Source organism: Sciurus carolinensis, unplaced genomic scaffold (genome assembly GCF_902686445.1).
Source record: "Sciurus carolinensis unplaced genomic scaffold, mSciCar1.2, whole genome shotgun sequence".
Classification (NCBI taxonomy): Eukaryota; Metazoa; Chordata; class Mammalia; order Rodentia; family Sciuridae; genus Sciurus; species Sciurus carolinensis.
In genome coordinates this window covers 46,615-63,249 of record NW_025920238.1, presented here as the reverse complement: position 1 = coordinate 63,249, position 16,635 = coordinate 46,615, and the positions used below count along the sequence as shown (strand labels likewise).

Genomic DNA, 16,635 nt, shown 5'->3' with positions numbered 1-16,635 from the left:
AGGGAAGGGGAGCGTGCATCACAACTCCATGCATTAGGTACTCCTTGAATTGGGAAACGTCACAGCCAGTCCTGTCCTTTGCCCCTCCTATCTGTGATGGCCCAAACAGGAGATAGCTGCAACCTGGGGAGTTGTTCTTACAAGTGGAGGTTACTGGCTGCTGTGATGGCTCACAGGGAGATCAGGGAGTCATTCCCTGAGTACGTTGAAAGGAGGACAGGAGGAAACTTCCAGGCAAGGAGAGATGTACTGTGATCTCTCCACCTGCCAGGGAACAACCACATTGGATACTGCCTTACAACTGGGCTGCACTCACAATTTGACATAGGTGACTTTTCCAGAGGAATTTCAACTCAACTTCAGATGCTGAAATACCTAGTAAATGACTCTCACCTAATGATTTATTCCATTGACAGGATGAGTGCCTCTGTGCCACCAGACCCTCTGAGTTTGGCCAAGTGTCCTATTACCAGGCTCTGTAAGATGTAGAGCACAAGCCAGTGGAAGAAGCGAGAACCTTCTCTTGGAATGCTGAACACATTTTCACCGGTTAGAATATCATAGGTGAATATGGATCATGCTGCAAGAGGAATGGCACAAAGCATCAAGGCTGAATACACTGCAAGGAATAGTATCCTTTTGGGGGGGCCTAAAAAGCAGAAGTTTGTTGGTGCTGAAAACAAATTTTAGTGAAGGGACACTACAAAATGAGTTTGTTGGAGTTCTATGTCCAAATTCCAGGACATTTGTTCAGCTTCAACATACTGTACAGGATGAGGTGGTACTCAGTGCCAAATCATTCTGTGAGCACCCATTGTGCCTGACCCTAATTCCTCTTGGAAGTATATCAATGCCCTTGCCAATTCCTTGCTCTATCCTATTACATGGAAGAACAGCTGATGATAAATATGCTGATTTTTAGTTTTTTCAGCACAAGGCCACTGAGGAAAAGCTGTCCTTAAACCACGCCCTCTACTTCACTGACCTTCAATGGAAACGACCTCAATGTGGGACATGCAGCACTGATGCGTGGTTCGTGAAATCAAGAGTGCACCACAATCAATATCAGACATTTAGTCTAAATCATCGGGCTCAATAACAAACGTGAATACCCAAAATGGGCAAAACTTGATTTCCAAGAGAGCATGTTAAAGAACAGTCAAAAGGGTGATTGGCCTTAGTGAGAAGGAAGAGTGTATCCTCATGCATTTTTCAACTTAGCATCATTCTATTTCTTGGACTGTCTTTATCCACCTCAAAAATGCCACGTATCTCATGTCTCTGCTTTCCTTCTTTCAGTTTGACTTCTTTCATAGATGGTTTCTTGAGTCTATCTTGACACTGCAAAGCACAATCCACTCAGTCCCAAAACCATGATGCACATGAGAACAACATAACCTTCACCCAATTCTACATTGCATCTCTTCAGTACCTCCATCCAATTTTACAACAGCATAAAAAAGGACTTTATTCTTCTGGACACTGGACATCCAATGAAACTGGGAGACTAGGTTGCAAATTCCCCCAGTTCCTCCTGAATTCTCCCAGCAGGAGCTAACCTGAAGGCATCCCTGAATTTCCAATTTGACTTCAAGATATTTGCAGCCATATGCCAAGGAGAACTGAGTGAGAAAAGTCAGAGCCAAGGGAGGCTCTCTTTGTTCCTCACCTCTTGCTTTTTCAGATACCATGGAGGTGCACATGGAAAGTGCTGAGCTGTGCAAGTGCACTTCATTTGCACAGTGGATGGAGTTTGCTCAAGAAGCCGGGAATTTGCCAAAGACTCGTGCAGTTGTCATTTGGAAGATACTGCCATTTGCAACCTGGTGAGCATTGTCTTCATCAAGAAGTTGCTGATGATATAACCTAAAGAGCATACTCATGAGTTTGAACTAACCAGTGAGTTCCTGAGAGTTGACTCATGTCAAGGAACATCTGGTAAGAAATGTTGGTGTCCGTGAAAGTATTGCTACATCTAAGGTTAGCTTCATGCTGAAAGTTTGATTGGAAACTGCTTTTGTGTCCACCTGGTTCTTTTTCAAGTGTGCCGATTCAGTTGGTGTAAAGAGGGAAAAAATGATGAGAGGTGATGGTTGGCATTTTCAAAAGAGTTCTTGTATCCCCACTTTGTCTGAGGGTCTGGGGATTCAAAGCATGGTCCTTCCACAGGTTAGCTGAGCACTCTCCAAGAGGAGCTGTCTCCTAACCTTTGCAGGGTACATTTTGATGTAGGGTGCAGATCCCTGACTGGTCTGAATCTGTCAAATTCTCTGCAGAAAACTTAACTCCGTATGAATACAACAAGTTCCTAAGGAGCTCTTCATCTTCCTTATCACAACAATCCTGCAAGAAATATTTGGTTCATATCAAGATGGAAATCTAGATGTGAGGCATGAGGGAAAAATTTATTCCTGTGTATTGATGCAGGAGAAGGGTTGTAGCTGATCATTGAGCAGAAAAATGTATCAGTGAACATGGAGCCAGGGGACAGCAGGAGGAGAGGCAGGCCTATGTGGGAATCAGATTATGCTCAGGTTGTTTTTATCAAGGGAGAGTTCTGGGATCATTCCCACCTCCATCCCTAGACCTTCATCTCACAATTTGCTGATTCCTTCCTCAGTCCTGTTTTTCTCCCCGGCATTTTTCTTGGACAATTTCCACCCAGGAGATATCTGTGCCAAATGCACAAACTGGTAGAGGTGCTGAATCTGGAATTCCATCTCATTTATGGGTGAGGTACAGGAAATTGTTTTTCCTGGGCAAAGCTTTTTCTCTAAATGACAGAATGCCTCATAAACACAGCCGGACCATGAGAGTAAATTTACACAGTTAAGGGGAAGTTTGATTGCTCTCGGGATCTGGGGTCCAAGGACTGATATATGGTGGCAGGAATAACAAAAAGCAAAAAAAAAAACAAAAAACAAAAAACAAAAAAAAACTTTCTCATCCAATGTTCCCTGCTGCTATATTCTTTTGCTACTCTTTCTCTCAAGATTCAATGGAGTGAGATAAGTGGCTGAATGTTATATCCGTGAACTCTCAGTCCTTCAACTACAATCTGTTCCTCTCTGAAAACGGACTCATTTTGGTTCCAGTGCTCCCAGTACTGAGAGCAAAAGACGAGAGAGTGACTGTATTCTAAGTGGAAGGGGCAGGTTTCAGGCATGATGGGTGTAAAGGGAATGGAGCTTCCAGGCTCCGGTCAGAGCATGCACTTTCTCTCTACCCAGAGGTTTTCTCTGAATTTCAGGCCACCTGGCTATTGAGGAGTGGCATCTGTGACCTCATGCCTGCACTTCAGACAGCACTTGAAGTCATAGATGTGCAGTCAGAGAAGGCAGTATTGTCACAGTTCCCATAGCAACCAGAGAGACTTCTGCTTCTGGCTGCTTCAGAACACCATTGAAAAGAAGCACCAGCTCCGCAGTGATGGTAAGGGGAAAGAGGAAGGGAGAGAGTGCCAGTGGCCTGATCTTTCAAGAAATGAGATTCTATCTTCTTGGCAAACTTGAGGTGTAGCTATGGAGTGTGTGTGGGCCAGCACATCAGCCGTGGATCTTTCCAGGTCCAGAAGACAGAGCACCCGATGAAAACTGAAAGATCAACTACTCTCCAGTTTTGTGAGGTGTCGCTGTTCTGGTTTGGCAGCACCAGTCACCATGACAGTCCATGCACCTAGATCATGCTGTGGGCAGTGAGCCTCCACGAGGACTGGGGACCAGACAAGGATGGGGGTCTGCATGAGGACACGTGGGTCACCTGCTTAGCATCAGCCCCATTGGCATTCTCCTCTGAAACCACGACTTCAGGCCTCGGAATACACAGGATTTGGCCGAGTAAGGAAACTCACCTAGCGCCCTAGCAGGCACGAGGCATATTCGCTGATGACAACTGAGGGAAGGGGAGCATGCATCACAGCTCCATGCATTAGGTGCTCCTGGAATTGGGAAACATCACAGTCTGCTCCTTTGCCCCTCCTTTTCTTGATTGCCCTAACAGGAGACAGCTGCAACCTGGGGAATTGTTCTTACAAGTGGAGGTTACTGGCTGCTGTGATGGCTCACAGGGAAATCAGGGAGTCATTCCCTCAGTACGTTGGAAAGAGGACAGGAGGAAAATGCCAGGCAAGGAGAGATGGACTGTGATCTCTCCACCTGCCAGGAACAACCACATTGAATACTGCTTTACAACTGGGCTGCACTCACAACTTGACATAGGTGACCTTTCCAGAGGAATTTCAACTCACCTTCAGATGCTGAAATACCTAGCCCATGACTCTTCACCCAACGATTCATTCCATTGACAGGATGAGTGCCTCTGTGCCACCAGGCCCTCTGAGAATTGGCCAAGTGTCCTATTACCAGGCCCTGTAAGATGCAGAGCACAAGCCAGTGGAAGAAGCGAGAGCCTTCTCTTGGAATGCTGAACACACTTTTTCAGGTTAGAATATCATAGGTGAATATGCATCATGCTGCAAGAGGAATGGCACAAAACATCAGGGCTGAATACTCTGCAAGGAAGGGTACAGACCATTTGGGGTGGCCTAAAAAGCAGAAGTTTGTTGGTGCTGAAAACAAATTTTAGTGAAGGGACACTACAAAATGAGTTTGTTGGAGTTCTATGTCCAAATTCCAGGACATTTGTTCAGCTTCAACATACTGTACAGGAGGAGGAGGTACTCTGTGCCAGATCATTCTGTGAGCACCCATCGTGACTGACCATATTTCCACTTGGAAGGACATCAATGCCCTTGCCAATTCCTTGCTCTTTTGTATTGCATGAAAGGTCATCTGATGATAAATATGCTGATTTTTAGTTTTTTCAGCACAAGGCCACTGAGGAAACGCTTTCTTTAAACCACACCTTCTACTCCACTGACCTTCAATGGAAACGACCTCACTGTGGGACATGAAGCACTGATGCATGGCTCTAAAGATCAAGAGTGCACCCCAATCAATATCAGACATTTAGTCTAAATCATCGGGCTCAATAACAAACATGAATACCCAAAATGGGCAAAACTTTATTTTAACAAGAGAACATGTTAAAGAGCAGTCAAAAGAGTGATTGGCCTTAGTGAGAAGGAAGAGTGTATCCTCATGCATTTTCCGACTTTAGCATCATTCTGTTTCTTGGACAGTCTTTTTCCACCTTGAAAATGCCACGTATCTCATGTCTCTGCTTTCCTTCTTTCAGTTTGACTTCTTTCATAGATTGTTTCTTGAGTCTATCTTGACACTGCAAAGCACAATCCGCTCAGTCCCAAAACCATGGTAAACATGAGAACAACATAACCTTCACCCAATTCTACATTGCATCTCTTCAGTACCTCCATCCAATTTTACAACAGCATAAAAAAGGACTTTATTCTTCTGGACACTGCACATCCAATGAAACTGGGAGACTAGGTTGCAAATTCCCCTAGTTCCTCCTGAATGCTCTCAGCAGGAGCTAACCTGAAGGCATCCCTGAATCTCCAATTTGACTTCAAGACATTTGCAGCAGAATGCAAAGGAAAACTGAGTGAGAAAAGACAGGACCAATGGCGGCTCTCTTTGTTCCTCACCTCCTGCTTTTCCAGATGCCATGGATGTGCACATGGAAAGTGCTGAGCTGTACAAGTGCACTTCAGTTGCACAGTGGCTGGAATTAGCCCAAGAAGCCAGGAATTTGGAAAAGACTCATGCAGTTGTGATTTGGAAGATACTGCCATTGGTAACCTGGTGAGCATCATCTTCTTCAAGAAGTTGCTGATGATATAACCTAAAGAGCATACTCATGAGTTTGAGCTAACCAATGAGTTCCTGAGAGTTGACTCATGTCAAGGAACATCTGATAAGAAATTCTGGTGTCCGTGAAAGTACTGCTACATCTACAGTTAACTTCATGCTGAAAGTCCGATTGGAAATGGCTTTTGTGTCCACCTGGTTCTTTTTCAAGTGTGCCAATTCTTTAGGTGAAAAGTGGGAAAAAAAGAAGAGAGGTGATGGTTGGTATATTCAAAAGAGTTCTTGTGTCCCAGCTTTGTCTGAGGGTCTAGGGATTCAAAGCATGGTCCTTCCACAGGTTAGCTGAGCACTCTCCAAGAGGAGCTATCTCCTATCCTTTGCAGGGTATCCTTTGATGTATGGTATAGATCCCCCACTGTTCTGAATTTGTCAAATTCTCTGCAGAAATCTTAGCTCCATATGAATACAACAGTTCCTAAAGACCTCTACATCTTCCTTATCACACAAATCCTGCAAGGAATATTTGGTACATGTCAAGATGGAAATCTAGATATGAGACATGAGGGAAAAACTTTATCCCTGTCTATTGAAGCAGGAGAATGGTTGTAGCTGATCACTGAACAGAAAAATGTATCAGTAAGCATGAAGCCAGGGGACAGCAGGAGGAGAGGCAGGCCTATGTGGGAATCAGAATATGCTCAGGTAGTTTTTATCAAGGGAGAGTTCTGGGATCATTCCCACCTCCATCCCTAGACCTTCATCTCACAATTTGCTGATTCCTTCTTCAGTCCTGTTTTTCTTCCTGGCATTTTCCTTGGACAATTTCTACCCAGTTGATATCTGGACCAAATGCACAAACATGTAGAAGTGCTAAAACTGAAATTCCATCTCATTTATGGGTGAGGTACAGGAAATTGTTTTTCCTGGGCAAAGCTTTTTCCCTAAATGAGGGAATGCCTCAGAACACAGCCAGTCCTTGGCAGTAAATTTACACAGATAAGGGGAAGTGTTGATTACTCTGAGGTTCTGAGGTCCAAGGACTGATATATCATGACAGGAATAACAAAAAGCAAAAACAAAAACTTCCTCATCCAACGTCCCCTGCCGCTAGATACTTTTGCTGCTCTTTCTCTGAAGATTCAATGGAGTGAGATAAGTGGCTGAATGTCATATCCGTGAACTCTCAGTGTTTCCAGGGCAATCTGTTCCTTTCTGAAAACAGACTCATTTTGGATTCCAGTGCTCCCATGTCATGAGAGCAAAAGATGGGAGAGTGACTGTATTCTAAGTGGAAGGGAGGTTTCGGGCATGACGGGTGTAAAGGGAATAGAGGTTCCAGACTCTGGTCGGAGCACGCACTTTCTCTCTCCCCAGAGGTTTTCTCCAATTTTTAGGCCACCTGGCTATTGAGGAGTGGCACCTGTGACCTCATGCTTGCACTTCACACAGCGCCTGAATTTATAGAGGGGCTGTTTCAGAAGGCGGTGGTGTCACAGTTCCCATGGCAATGAGAGAGGCTTCTGGATCTGGCTGCTTCAGGCTGCCATTGAAAAGAAGTGCCAGCTCTGTGGTGATGGTAAGAGGATAGAGGAATGGAGAGAGGGCCAGGGGCCCAATCTTTCAGAAATGGGATTCTATCTTCTTGGCCATCTTGAGGTGTAGCTGTGGGGTGTGCGTTGGGCAGCAGATCAGTTGTGGATATTTCCAGGTACAGAAAGGACAGGGCACCTGCTGATAACTGACAGATCAAACTACCCTCCAGTCCTGTGAGGTGGCACTGTTCTGGTTTGGCCGCACTGGGCACCATGACAGCCAGGTCACCTAGATCCTGCTGTGGGCAGTGAGCCTCCCCGAGGTCTGGGGCCAGACAAGGATGGGGGAATGCATGAGGACACATGGGTCACTAGCTTACACCAGCCCCTTTACATTGACCTCTAAAACCACTCCTCCAGGCCTGGGAATACACAGGATTTGGCAGAGTTCAGAAACTCACCCAGGACCCTAGCAGGCACAAGGCATGTTGGCTGATGACAGCTCAGGTCAGGGGAGCATGCCTTTCAACTCCATGCCTTATGTGTTCCTTGAATTGGGAAACTTCACAGTCTGCTCATTTGCCCCTCCTTTCTATGATTGTCTTAACAGGAGGTAGCTGCAACCTGGGGAGTTGGTCTTACAATTGGAGGTTACTGGCTACTCTGATGGCTCATTCACTCTGTATGTTGAAAGGAGGTCAGGAGGAAACTGCCAGACAAGGAGAGATGTAGTGTGATCACTCCACCTGCCAGTGGCAACCACCTTTGTTATTGCATTAATACTGGGCTGCACTCACAATTTGACCTCAGTGACTTTTCCAGAGGAATTTCTACTCATCTTCAGATGCTGAAATGCCTGGCCAATGTCTGTTCACCCAAGAGTTCATTCCCTTGACCAGATGAGTGCCACTGTGGCACCAGGCCCTCTGAGAATTGGCTGAGTGTCCTATTACCAGGCCTAGTAATTTGCAAAATACAAGCCAGTGGATGTAGCAAGAGCCTTCTCTTAGCATGGTGAACACTTTTTCACAGGTTAGAATACCATAAGTGAATATGCATCATGCTACAAGAGGAATGGCTCAAAACTTCAAGGCTGAATACTCTGCAAGGAAGAGTAAGGATATTTTGGGGGTGCCAGAAAATCAGAAGCTTTTCAATGCTGAAAACAAACTTTAGTGTAGGGACGCTAACAAAATGGGTTTGTTGAAGGTGTATGTCCAAATTCCAGGACATTTGTTCAGCTTCAACATACTGTACAGTTAGAGGAGTTACTCAGTGCCAGATCATTCTGTGAGCACCCCTCGTGACTGACCCTTATTCCACTTGGGAGGACATCAATGCCCTTTCAATTCCTTGCTCTTTCCTATTGCATGGAAGAACAGCTGATGGTAAGTATGTTGATTTTTAGTTTTTTCAGCACAAGGATGCTTAGGAAAAGCTTTCTTTAAACCACACCCGCTACTCCATTGACCTTCAATGAAAACAACCTCACTGTGGGACATGCAGCACTGATGCATGCCTCTCGAGATCAAGAGTGCACCTTAATCAATATCAGACATTTAGTCTAAATCATCAGGCTCAATAACAAACATGAATACCCAAAATGGGCTAAACTTGATATCCAAGAGGACATGTTAAGGAACAGCCAAATGTGTGATAGGCCTTTGTGAGAAGGAAGTGTGTATACTCATGCATTCTCAGATTTTAGCATCATATAATTTCTTGAACTGTCTTTATCCACCACCAATATGCCACGTACCTACTGTCTCTGCTTTCCTTCTTGCATTTTGACTTCTTTCTTAGAGGGTTTTTTCAGTCTTTCTTGACCCTTCAATGCACAATCTGCTCAGTCCCAAAACTGTGGTGTACATGAGAACAATATATCCTTCACCCAATTCTACATTGCATCTCTTCAGTACCTCCATCCAATTTAACAACAGTTTAAAAAAGGACATTATTCCTCTGGACACTGGACATCCTGTGAAACTGAGAGACTAGGTTGTAATTCTCCCAGTTCCTCCTGAAGTCTCTCAGCAGGAGCTAACCCCTATGCATCCCCGAGTCATACAATGTGACTTCAAGATATTTGCAGCCCAATGCCAAGGAAAACTGAGTGAGAAAAGACAGGACCAAGGGCTGCTCTCTTTGCTCCTCACCTCTTGCTTTTTCAGATGCTGTGGAGGTGCACATAGAAAGTGCTGAGCTGTGCAAGTCTACTTCAATTGCACAGTGACTGGAGTTTGCCCAAGAAGCCAGGTAATTGCCAAAGACTTGTGCAGTTGCCATTTGGAAGATCCTGCCATTTGCAACCTGGTGAGCATCATCTTCTTCAAGAAGTTGCTGATGATATAGCCTAAAGTTCAAACTCATGAGTTTGAGCTAAGCAATGAGTTCCTGTGGGTTCACTCATATCAAGGAACGTGTCCTCATAAGAAATTCTGATACCGAGAAAGCACTGTTACCTCTAAGCACAGCTCCCTTCTGAAAGTCTAATTGGAAAAGACTTTTGTGTCCTACTGGTTCTTTTTCAAGTGTGCCAATTCAGTTGTTGGAAAGAGGGAAAAAATAATGAGAGTGGATGGTTGGCATATTCAAAAGAGTTTTTAGGCCCCACCCCATCTTAGGTTCCAGGGATTCAAACCGTGGTATTTCTGCATGCTAGTTTTGCACTCTCCCACAGGAGCTATCTCTTCATCTTTGCAGGGGACTGTTGTTACACCGATAGATCCCCTACTGGTCTGAATCTGTCAAATTCTCTGCAGAAATCCTCGCTCCATATGAACCCAACAAGTTCCTAAAGAGTACTTCAATCTTCCTTTTCCCAACCATCCTACAAGGAACATATAGTGCAAATCAAGACTGAAATCTTGATGTCTGACATAGGGGAACACTTTTATCCTTGTCTGTTGAAGGAGGAAAAGTGTTGTAGCTGATCACTGAGCAGAAAAATATATCAGTGAGCATGGAGGCCATGGGTTAGCAGGAGGAGATGGAGGCCTATGTGGGAATCAGTATATGGTCAGGTTTTTTTCTTTTTATCAAGGGAGACTTCTGGGTTCATTCCCACCTGGATCCCTAGCCATTCAAATCACATTCTGCTGATTCCTGCCTCAGTGCTGTTTTTCTTCCTGGCATTTTCCTTGGACAATTTCTAACCAGGTGATACCTGGGCAAAATGCACAAGAGAGTAGAGCAGCAGGATCTTGCATACCATTTCATTTATGGATGAGGTAGAGGAAGGTGTTTCTCTTGGGTAAAGTGCCTTTTTCTCTAGATGAGGTAATGCCTCATTAAAAGAGTCATACATTGTCTGTAAATTTACATAGGCAAAGGGAAGTGGTGATTGCTTATGGTTTCTGGTTTCCAAAAACTGATATATGCTGGCAGGAAAAAAAAAAAAATCTTCCTCACCCAATGTCCACCTGCCACTAGTTAGGTATTTCAGCTCTTTCTCTCAAGATTCAATGGAGTGAGATAAGTGGCTGAGTGTCATATCTGGGATCTCTCAGTCTTTCATCTGCAATGCTGTCCTCTCTGAAAATGAACTCAATTTTGGTTTCCACTGCTCCTGTGCTATAGAGCAATAGATGGGAGATTGTATTCTCATTGGAAGGGGTAGGCTTTGGGCATGGCGGGTGTGATGGGCACGGAGGTTCCAGGCTCCAGTAGGAGCATGAACTTTCTCTCTTCCCAGAGGCTTCCTCCAGTCCTTGGGCCACCTGGATGTTGTGTAGTGGCTTCTGTGACCTCGTGACTGCACCACCAACAGCACCTGATGTCACTGAGTGGCAGTATGATAGCGCGGTGGTGTCACAGTTACAGTTGAAACCAGAGATGCTTCTGGTACTGGCTGCTTCAGACCATGATTGAAAAGAAGCGCCAGCTCCGCGGTGATGGTTACAGGAAAGAGGAAGTTAGCAAGGGCCAGGGTTCTGATCTTTCAAGAAATGTGATTCAAACTTCTTGGCTCACTTGAAGTGTAGCTATGGGGTGTTCGGGGTGCAGCAGATCAGCTGTGGATCTTTCTGGGTCCAGATAGGACATGGCACCCAGCTTGAATGAGAGAAATCACACTATCCTCCAGACCTGCTAGGTGGCGCTGTTCTGGTTTAGCTGTACCAGGCATCTTGACAGCCTGATCACCTAGATCCTGCTGTGGGTAGTGAGCCCCCATGAGTACTGGGGGACCAGTCAAGGACTGGGGGCTGCATGAGGACACAGGGTTCACTCAGCTCAGCACAGCCCCATTGACATTTTCCTCTCCTCCACTCCTCCATGTCTGGGAACACATGGGATTTGGCCAAGTGAAGCAACTCACCTAGGTCCCTTGCAGGCACATGGCATGATGAGTGTTCACAGATCAAAGCATGGGTGTGTGCCTCACAGCTCCCTATTTTAGGTGCTCCTTGAATTAGGAAATAAAACAGCCAGTCTTGTCGTTTTCCCCTCCTTTCTGAGATTGCCCTAACAGTAGACAGCTGCAACCATGGTGTGGTCTTCCAAGTGTAGTTGAGTGGCTGTAGTAATGGATCATGAGGAGGCCAGGGAGTCATTTACTAAGCAAGTTGGTAGGATTATAGGAGGAAAATGCCAGGCTAGAAGAGATGTTCAATGCGCACTCCACCTGCCAGGGACAACCACCTTGGATGTTGCCTTACAACTTGGTTGCACTCAGAATTTGTTCTCCCATGATTTTTCCAGATGTCTTTCAACACACCTCCCGAAGCTAAAATACCTATCCAATCTTTGTTCACCCAAGTGTTCATTCCCTTGACTGGGTTTGTGCCTCTCTGGTACAAATTTCTCTGAGAAATTGTCAAGAAACCTGTTAGTAGCCCCTGTAAGATGCAGAGCACAAGCCAGTGGTTGAAACAAATGTCTTCTCTTGTCATGATGAACACATTTTCACAAGGCAGAATACCAAAGGTTAACATGCGTCATGGTGAAAGAGGAATAGCACTAAGCTTCAAGACTATATACTCCAAAAGGAAGAGTAAGGAACTTTTGGGGGACTGAAAAGCAGAAGTGTGTTGGTGCTGAAAACCAACTTTAATGAACATGCACTACAAAATGGGCTTTGTTGAAGGTCTATGTCCAATTCTAGGACATTTCTTCTGCTTCATTATACTGTACAGGTAGAGGAGATAGTCAGTGCCAAATCGTTGTGTGAGCAATCATCTTGACTGACCTAAATTCCCCTTGCAAGGATATCAATGCCCTTGTCAATTCCTGGCTCCTTCCTGTTGCTTGCAAGGGACTGCTGATGATCTGTATGCTGATTTTTAATTTTTTTAGTACAAGACCTCTGAGGACAGGCTTCCTTACACCATACTCCCTACTCCTTTGACCTTCAATGTAAACTACTTCACATTGAGATATGCAGCGTTGAATCATGGGTCTCTAAATCAAGAGAGTTCCTCAGTATCAGAAATTTAGTCAAGACCATTGGGCTCAATAGAAAATGTGAATACCCAAAATGGGCAAATGTTGAAAATCAAAAGAGGACACTTAAAAGAACATCCAAAAGTGTGATAGATCCTAGTGAGCAAAACTAGTGTATCCTCAAGCCTTTTGAAATTTTAGCATCCTTTCTTTTTCTTGGACTGTCAATATCCACCACCAAAACACCACGAGCCTAGTGTCTCTGCTTTCCTTCTTTCAGTGAGACTTCTTTCAATTAGCACTTCTTGTGTCATTCTTGATCCTGTAAGCACAATCCACTCATTCCCAGAACCATGGTGCACATGAGAACATGATATTCTTCACCCAATTTTACACTGTATCTCTTCAGAGACTCCATCCATATTAACAACAGTCTATAAAAGGTAGTCATTCCTCTTGATGCTTGACCTCCTTTGATACTGGAAGACTAGATTGCAAACTCCCCCTGTTCCTCCTGAATGCTATCAGCAGGAACAAACCCATATGCACCTCTAAATCATACAATTTGTCTTTTAGTCATTTGCAACCCAATGCCAAGGAAACTGAGTTAGAAAAGCCAGGGCCAAGGGAGTCTGTCTTTGGTCTTCCTCTCTTGCCTTTTAAGATGACATGGAGGTGCACATGGAAAGTGCTGTGCTGTGCAAGTCCACTTCAGTTAGTTATGATACAATGTCCTGAAGTAATGAAACATTTGTGTAGTTTTGCTAAGATGTTTCATCTTAAATTCTCCATAACAACCATTGTTACTTATATTAGGACACTCCTTCCATGTGGTTTTTACATATCAGAAGATGTCCCAAGTAGTTGAGAAATTTTTCCTGCTATTCTACAGTCTACTGAAAGAAAATGCCCCAGCCACTTAAAAAAAGGAAAAGAAAGGGGCTGGTACTGTAGCTCAGTGGTAGAGCTTTTGTCTCACATGTTTGAGGCACTAGGTTCAATCCTCATTACCACATAAAAATAAATTAATAAACATTAAAAATAAAAAAGAAAAGAAAATTTCCCATTCATAGGTTGTGCTTTACACAAGGATGGTTGTGTGCTTTATTGTCTCCCATAGGACCTAACTTTTTAATGGTGGTCATAATTGATTGGGTTAGGTTAAGGCCTTGTTGCAGAGTCAGCCATTTTGTAGACCTGCAAATGACCTAGGTGATTTGATGATGCCAAAATGGGAGGCTGGTGATCATATCTCAGAAACTTCATATAAGGATCCAAGAGTATCAGTCAGTAATTACTAGGAAGAGGGGAGTAGAAGCTAAGAAGGACTCAGGTATTAAATGGCATTTTCACAAGTTGGAAGAATTGAGACAGAAGTGATGGGGTACTTCCTACTCATCAGGGCTGATGATGCAATCCAGTTTTTATGGTTGTCCAAGATCTTAGAAATCTCCAGTCTCTGATGCCTAACTGCAGCTTTATCGAGTGATACTTGGGAGTCATTCACTAAGATTTCACTTGCATTTTTATCTCTTTCTGTCTTATGTGTTTCTTTCCCTGTCCCTTTCCTGAACAAGGGCCTGTTTCTTGTGACTAATAATGTCCAATCTCCTCTAGGACCTTCTAATTTCTGTATCTATACTGCTAACTCATCTCTCACACACATGCTTCATTTTTATCACCAGTTGTTTTCTGAGTATAGTCACTGAAATGACTTACTCTCATCTCTCCTTTAACATATTCTAAAGAGAACTAATGATCTTTTTTTCTTAATGTTTTGGTGCTGGGGTTCTAACCCAGAACCTTGTGTGTGCTAATGAGCAATATTCCCAACCACAGAACTAATGATTTTTTACCTAAAATTCATAAACATTCCCTATTTTAGTTTTGTTTGTTTTTGTTCTTGTTGATTTTGAACTGGGCATTGAACTCAGGGGCACTTAACCACTGTATTTTATGTAGAAACAGGGACTTGCTGAGTTCTTATGGCATCACTAAGTTGCTGAGACTGGTTTTGAATTTCCAATCCTCCTGTCTTACCTCCCAAGCCACTGGGATTGCAGGCATGTACCACTGTTTCTGGCTCCTATTTTAGTTATTAATGTCACCATCCTCCCTTTTATTCAAATTAAAATTTTTAATATTATTTTTTACTCTCCATTCTCTTTGACACTTTTTTCAAGAAAGGTTTAAAGAGGTTGAATAAAATTTGTCTATAAAATACATAGTGCTGAAATTATTATTTTTTTTGGTACCTCATAATAACTTGTTTAGTGGTTGGCATATAGTGATGGGTTCTTAAGAGTATTTGAATTTAATTATAATGAGAATGAAGAAATATGCTAGAATACAAACTAAGTTGAAACTGATTTTGGACTTCATTATTTTCCTAGTTCTTATTTTGATGAAAAAGTCTTGGTCAGACAACAGGTGAATTCTTTTGATGAGTTTATTTACATGATTGTTCAAAGAATTGTGGAAGATGCTCCACCTATCAACCTACAAGCTGAAGCTCAACATGCTAGTGGAGAAGTCGAAGAACTGGTAAGACGGATATTCTAATAAGTTAAATGGACAGATGATAGTTTGAAATTTCAACCCTGCTTGCACTTGGCTTAAATGTTAAAAGTCAGTAGGAGTTTTTTGCAGTGTACTTACAGCATCTTTAGTCAACTTCTGATTTATTCTTACTAGAGATGTGTTTTTGTAAATAAGGCAAAACCCTAATCGTTATGCAAATGGGGGTATTTAATATTTGGGAAGAAGGAACTCAAAGATGAACAACTAAGAGAAGCAAGCCAGAAATAATTACTTTAGATAATTCTACTTTTTGCCTCTTTCCCCCCTTCCAGTTCTGGAGATTGAACCCAGGACCTTGTATATGCTAGGAAGGCACTCGACATCTGAGCTATGTGCCAACCCCTTTTTATTTTACATTGAGACACTCTTTATCATTGAAAAGGCTGTCCTCAAACCTGAAAAATCATCCTGCCTTAGACTTCCAAGTAGCTAGGATTACAGGCAATGTCATCATGTCTGGATAAGAAAAACTGTTAGGAGGATATTTTCTCCTGATTTTTGCTTATTACATGGGATGCATTATCATAACAATATGAGACTATAAAAGGAAAATCACAAGGTGAATATGGGGAGTGCCTCTCTGTAATCCTAGCTACTTCAGAGGCTAAGGCTGGAGGATCTCCAGTTTGAGCCCAGCCTGGGTAAGAAGGGGAGACCATTCTCAAAGTACAAACAAAAGACAAAAAGGAAAATCATCAAAAACTTATTAGTCATGTTTATTTTTTCAGTTCTTTAAAGTTTTATTTACATAAGTGCGATTTTAAGCATTGTTAAAATTATAACTTAAAATTATAACATTGCTAAATGTATGATTTCTGTTTTATATAATGATTGTAAAGTAAAAAGTAATGCATTGACTGACCCCAGTTTTAGAAATGTAGAGAGGCAGCTGTGGGATAATGTTGGACTTTGATTGACAGAGAAAAGTGTAAAGCCAAATGAGGTAGAGTTAGATAGTGGGAAAAGTGACTATTTCTAGCCATTTGAGTCTTATTTCTCCATAGCTTATATTTAGAGGGCTAGTTTGTTCTCATTCTAATTGGAATGCTACACAGAATTTTGTTTTTAACAGCAAAAGTAATTGACTTTCATGGACTGTGATGGAAAAAGGGACATAAGATTTTTTTTTCTCACTTTTTTCTTCATTGTTTATACATAAGTAAAGAGATAATAGTATAACAGCATATTCAAAGTACCAGTAGAATTGATCTGTAAAGCTTAGTTATCAGACTTATATAGAAAAGAAGAGCACAGGAGAAAGAAGCTTAGGCATTTCCACAAGAAAGTATTTGATGTATTTGGTTTGAGAATGGGATGGAAACCATAGCAATCAACCTCTGAATTTTAGTTTGTCTTCCCCTCACCTCTCACCCCATAATACTAGGTATTTAACCCAGGGCCTGACCTGTGGT

General features: G+C 42.9%; 1 pseudogene; it reads left to right on the top strand.

The window, feature by feature from the left end:
* The window catches only part of LOC124975278 (DNA-directed RNA polymerase II subunit RPB2-like), a 28,572-nt pseudogene that overhangs the window by 2,077 nt on the left and 9,860 nt on the right, over positions 1 to 16,635 (top strand).